The following is a 6,062-nucleotide window of genomic DNA, read 5'->3' on the forward strand; positions in this document are numbered from 1 at the left end:
GAGACTAAAACCAGCCTGGAAAAAGCCATGGAAAATGACTCCTGCATTGTGATTCTGGCAGAATGTTCACATGTAAAAGTCATTGGTCTCTTCCCTAGAGAAAAAAAAGTTGCCCCAATTTAAGCATAATATATGTTGAAAAAGCCAGGAGCAGTGGTTTACACATGTAATCTTAGCTCCTCGGGAGGCTGAGATCTGAGGATCACGTTTCAAAGCCAGCCCAGGCACTAGAAAGTCTGTGAGACTCAACTCTCCAATTAATCACCAGAAAATCAAAAGTGGAGCAGTGGCTCAATGGGTAGGACGGTAGCCTTGAGCTGAAGAAAAATTCATGAGGCCAGGAGTTTGGCCTAGTGGTAGAGTGCTTGCCTAGCATGCATGAAGACCCTGGTGCGATTCCTCAGTACCACATACATAGAAAAAAGCTGGAAGTGGTGCTGAGGCTCAAGTGGTAGAGCTGTAACCTTGAGAAAGCCCAAGGACAGTGCTCAGGCCCTGAGTTCAATTCCCGGGACTGATCCAAAAAAATTCATGGTTCTACTCCAAGAACTGAAAACCCAACTGGCAGAACTAGGTTTTCAAATCAGACTGTCATGTCAAACTGTATGGGATGCTGAGAAGAGAAGGAAAATTCACAAGAGTCCAGCTCAACAGAAGGGAAGCCGAACACGACAGTGTGAGCCTTTGGTTTCTAGCAACTACTGGAAGTCTAAAAAAGCTGATCAAGGCCCAGAAATGTGTTCAGCAGGAAATGAAACCACCACCTCAAAAATATGGGGCTCTGGGCCAAGAGTGTGGCCTAGTGGTAGAGTCCTTGCCTAGCATGCATGAAGACCTAGGTTCGATTCCTCAGTACCACATGCACAGAAAAAGCTGGAAGAAGATCTGTGGCTCAAGTAGCAGAGTGCTAGCCTTGAGCAAAAAGTGTTCAAGGACAGTGCTCAGGCCCTGAGTTCAAGCCCCAGGACTGGCAAAACACACATACACGTACACACACACACACACACACACACACACACACACACACACACTAACCCTCCCAAACCTCATTAACCAATCACAAAATGAGCAAGGGAGCTAAGGAGGGACTTCTCAAAAGTAGAGGTAAGAATGGTAAAGAAACACAGGAGGAAATTCTGATCATCAGTGGCCATAAAGGAAATACAAATTGAAAGAACTCTGAGATTTCATCTCATTCCCATTAGATTTGCCAACATTGTGAATGCAAACAACAAATATCCTCCCTCTCCTTTTTTTTTTAATCTTACTAGTACTAGGGTTTGAACTCAAGTCCTAGAGTGTGAGAGCTCTATCATTTGTGCAACCCTTCCAGCCCTTTTTGTTTTGTTTTTAAGATAGATTCATAGAATGAAAAGAATATGCAGGTATGAAGTAACAGCTTAATGTACACTGATCTTAGTAACTATGACAACAATAATGGTGATTCTTATAGTTGGAGACACATTAGGTAAAATCATTTTCCTTGTTTTTGAGACAGTTACTATTTTCCCTACATTGGCAAAATTGACTCGTAAAAAAGAAAAATCCTTGGTTCACTGAGTACATGCTGAGATTCTAATTGTCTCTCCATCCTTGTCCATCTCTTCCCATCCACCCCCACCATGCTAACAGCTCATCATTTACACAGAGGAAGACCGTCTGATGAGTGCTATCAAGCATTTGAAATCCTGCTGGGTCAAGAGCCTGCCGCAAATGTAACCAAGCTCAAGCAGGATTCTGGGGGCTCACACCTGTAATTCTAGCTACTCAGGTGACTGAGATCTGAGGATCACACTTGGTGACACTCCTCTCTCCAATTATCCAGTAAAAACCCAGAAGTAGAAGTGTGGCTCAAGTAGTAGAATGCCAATCTTGAGAGAAAATACCAAGTGGGAGCACAAAGCCCCAGTACCAGCACAAAGTAACAAAACAGAAATGAGCTTTGCCGTGGAATGTTACTCATCCTTATGTCCTCCTGCCCCAGGTCCCACAGGAAAAGACAATTCTAGGTTGAGATGGACTACTCCGACAAAGAATTGCCTTTTGCCCGTTACCCTTTGCATCCTGCCTGAAATCTTCTTCCAGTGAGTGCCAAAATCATGTGATAATTGTCAGGTAACAAAGCCATCCTCCTGCCTCTTAAGTACCTGGGACTACAGGTAAGCACCATTGTTTAAAGTTAAGAGAGGCAGGCAGCCTTCAGGGCAAACACTAACACATTTTCAAAGCGTTCTTTCCTTCCACTTTGGTTGAAACCTTTATGATGGGAGGGGAGACAGGGATGGGGGGGGGAGATGGAGATGAGTTTGCCCATAAGTATTCTTATCTCCCATTCTAACTTTTTTTTTTTTTGCCAGTCCTGGAGCTTGAACTCAGAGCCCAGCACTGTCCCTGAGACTCTTTGTGCTCAAGGTTAGCACTCTACCACTAGAGCCACAGTACCACTTCCAGCTTTTTCTGTTTTTATGGTACTGAGGAATCGAACCTAGAACTTCATGCATGCTAGGCAAGCACTCTATCACTAAGCCACATTCCCAGCCCCCCATTTTAACTTTTGAACCTGTCCTCCATGACCTTAAAATTAAGTGTGGACTGGTGCCTACTATATTTCCTTTCTTGAAGGATAACCTGGAACTGAGCATGCCCAGTAATGTACATCTTAAACGGGAATTAATTTGCCACCCAAGAGTTTTTTTTTTTACATGCTGCAGGTAGTATAACCTTCTACATTATTTCACCTTTTATAATGGCTTTTGTACTCACCAAGAGAAAGACCCATTGTGCTGATGGCATCGTACTTCTGAATTCTTACATTTGAAGATGGGTATTTAGGTATGTCATTCTCCTGGCACAATGCCTCACATCCTGGGTGCTGTTTGAATAATACCTCTCTTCCCTTCTTTGATATTCACTAAAAATCCCTTTTTGAAACATATCACTAGAAGGGAACATGAGTATCTGTCTCCAAGCACGTTGCTAGAAGCACTAAATATTTGTTTCATTTGATGAGAAAAAGACTAGCTAGCCTTCCTGTGACTAACAGAGGAACTGTGTCCTCTAGTGGCCAAACTGAGAACTGCATACCTGAGGCAGGTGTGATTTGGACAAATTTGGAATTCATTGATTGGGATAAGCTTGAGGTTAGCCATTCACTTCCTTGAGAGGAGAGACCAGGGTGTCCAGAGCCTGCTCAAGCAACAAAGGAAACACACTAAACAGTTATGTGGGAAGCAAGAAGAAACACTTTCTTTGTTTCCAAGAAGAAGACAAATGGAGGAGAGGGAAGGGCTGAGCCAATGGAATGAAGGTTAATTGGAGATGAGAGTTGTGGACTTTCCTGCCCCAGCTGGCTTCAAACCTCAGATCTCAATCTCCCAAGTAGCTCAGCTTACAAGCATGAGCCACCAGCCCCTGGTAATAAACATATGTATGTATTGTGCAGGGAGTAGGATTTGAACTCAGGACCTCATGTTCTTGCTCATTTTCAAGCAGAAAACTGGAGTATTGAAGTGAGTAAGAACATATTCAGGAGCCAGACTACCAGAGTCTTGCTTTGTGGCAGCTATACCTTGGGCGAGATAAAAATACTTAAAGAGCTCCTGTAAATAAAGCATTTAGGACATGTGTAAGGTCTAAAAGCTTTCACATAGAGTAAGACTCTAAAAGTCTCTTCCATATGGTTTCATTCACACATCAGGATGATCAGGCACTTAGGAACTCCTTTTGCTAAAAAGTATCAACAACTTACCTGTGCTTCTAAGTTCACTGAGAGAAGGGGAAGCATGTCTTCCCGGATCCTTTGTTCCAGCATGCCCTCCTGCGATCACTGCAATCTGCCCCAATTCATGAAGATCAGGGCTGAAAAGAGTATTATACTCAGACCGCAGTATCAGAGGTCTCTGAGTAAAGGGTGCATGGAATAAGTTGGGGTCCCCTCATTGTAATCTTGGAGGGTTCTGGGCCTACACTTCTCAAAGACGATGAGTCAAAGTTTTGCTTATCGGTGGGACCTTCGGTCTCCTACTCATGCGCTACCCTAGGTCCCACGGGCATACAGCCTTGAGCCTGGACGCGAGTGCTCAACCCTCTGTGGCCATCCTAGGCCAGATGCCACTGTTGTCTATAGAGAAAGGAGGGTATAAACAGGAGAACAGCATGTCACCCTTCCCACAGAATGAAGCTAATGCTTCACTCCGGACAGTCTGTGGGTCTGTGCTGGGGAGGGCAGTGAATAGTGTTTTATGCTTTGGAATGTGGCTGCTACTCAGTCTCTGAGCAGGAGGGCTTTCAAATCATAAAATCATGATCATCCATTCCCACCTTACCTGAAAGGTTTTCCTGAATCAAAAGAGAACTGGGACTCCTTAATAATCACCAAGCAATACCTGGCACAGGGATTGTCTGATGATAAGAAGGGAAATGGCTGGGCACCACTAGCTCATGCCTACAATTGTAATGACTCAGGAGGCTGAGATTTGAGGATCATAGTTGAAAGCCAACCTGGGCAGGAAAGTCCATGAGATTAATACTTCCGGACTCTCCAGTCCTGGGGCTTGAGCTCAGGGCCTCGGCTCTGTCCCTGAGCTTCTTTTGCTCAAGGCTAGCACTTTACCACTTGAGCTACAGTACCACTTCTGGCATTTTCTGTTTGTATGGTACTGAGGAATCAAACCCAGGACTTCATGCATGCTAGGCAAGCACTCTACCACTAATTTACATTCCCAGCCCAAGACTGAGACTCTTATCTACAATTAACCACCCTGGCAGTGTACCTGTAGCTCAAGTGGTAGCATTCCAGGCTTGAGTGAAAAAGCTCAGGAACAGTGCTTGGAGTTGGTTTTCTAGTTCCAGGACACAAATAAAAAAAAATAAAATAAAAAAGGAGGTTCCTGGAATCCCTGTCTTCATCTCCAGAGCCAAACATCTCCCTGCCTAACTTGTACAATGGAATCTCATAATAAAAAGGCACAAATCACTTCTAAAGAGCTATTGGCTTCTCGGACCTTCTGGCCTCTAGGTGCCAGAACTCTATGACCAAAGGAGAGACCTTCAAATTCCAGGCATTCGACTATCAAAAAGCAAAGAAGCATTGTGAGACAGGTATGAGAATTCTCGCTTCATGTTGGGGAGATGAATTGAGGTATGATTAAGTGATTGGCCAAAACATCACAATGGATTTAACACTTATGCCACCTGGACCTCTGCCAAAGAAAATCATCTCATCAGAGTGATTGAGCAGAGTGCTTTTCACCTGCTGTGATCCCGCTGAACTTAATCAAAAGGCATTTATTAAATACTTAATTACACACAGCGCAGTGCTCCATGCCTACCAAGAGAACTGAGTGCACCTGGCCCCGCCTCCTCAGTGGTTTATCAAAGAGAGAAGTGGGAGGAGGAGGGGGAGAAGGAAGGAAGCAAGCCAATATTTCAACACTTCTCTTGTGTGTGCCAATCTTATGTAAAAGATCTCTCTCAATATATATTTATATTTTTATTTATATCATATATGTGTGCATCCAAACATATATCTTGACAAAATTAAATGCAGTGACTGGGGCCCAATGGCTCACACTTATAATCCTACTTAGGAAGCTGAAATTTGAAGATCACATTTTCAAAAGGTTCAAAGCTTACAGGGGTAGGAAAGTCTCTGAGATTCTATCTATCTCCAATTAAATGTCTCCCCCACTCAAAACAAAAACAAAAAAACAGAAGTGAAACTGCATGGCTCAAGTAATAGAGTGCTAACCTGGAGAGGGAAAAAAAAAAGCTCAGGGGACATATTTAGGCCCAGAATTCAAACCCCAGAATGGGCACAAACAAAAACAAAAATGTAAATGCAAATTGAACTTTGATTGCATTCTGATGGGTGAAACAGACAAATACCAGAAAAAGAACAGCGAGTTGGGCAGTATCACATGCCTTTATCCTAGCTATTCAGGAGGCTGAAATTCCTGAAACCAGAATTCAATAGTTTAGCTTGAGCAGTGCAGGGAAATAGCTTAGGCAGGCCAGGGAAACCCTATCTTTAAATAAATATATACATGTATTATATATATGTA

The sequence above is a fragment of the Megascapheus bottae genome, chromosome 20 (genome assembly GCF_031878675.1).
Source record: "Megascapheus bottae isolate mThoBot1 chromosome 20, mThoBot2.hap1, whole genome shotgun sequence".
Taxonomy (NCBI): Eukaryota; Metazoa; Chordata; class Mammalia; order Rodentia; family Geomyidae; genus Megascapheus; species Megascapheus bottae.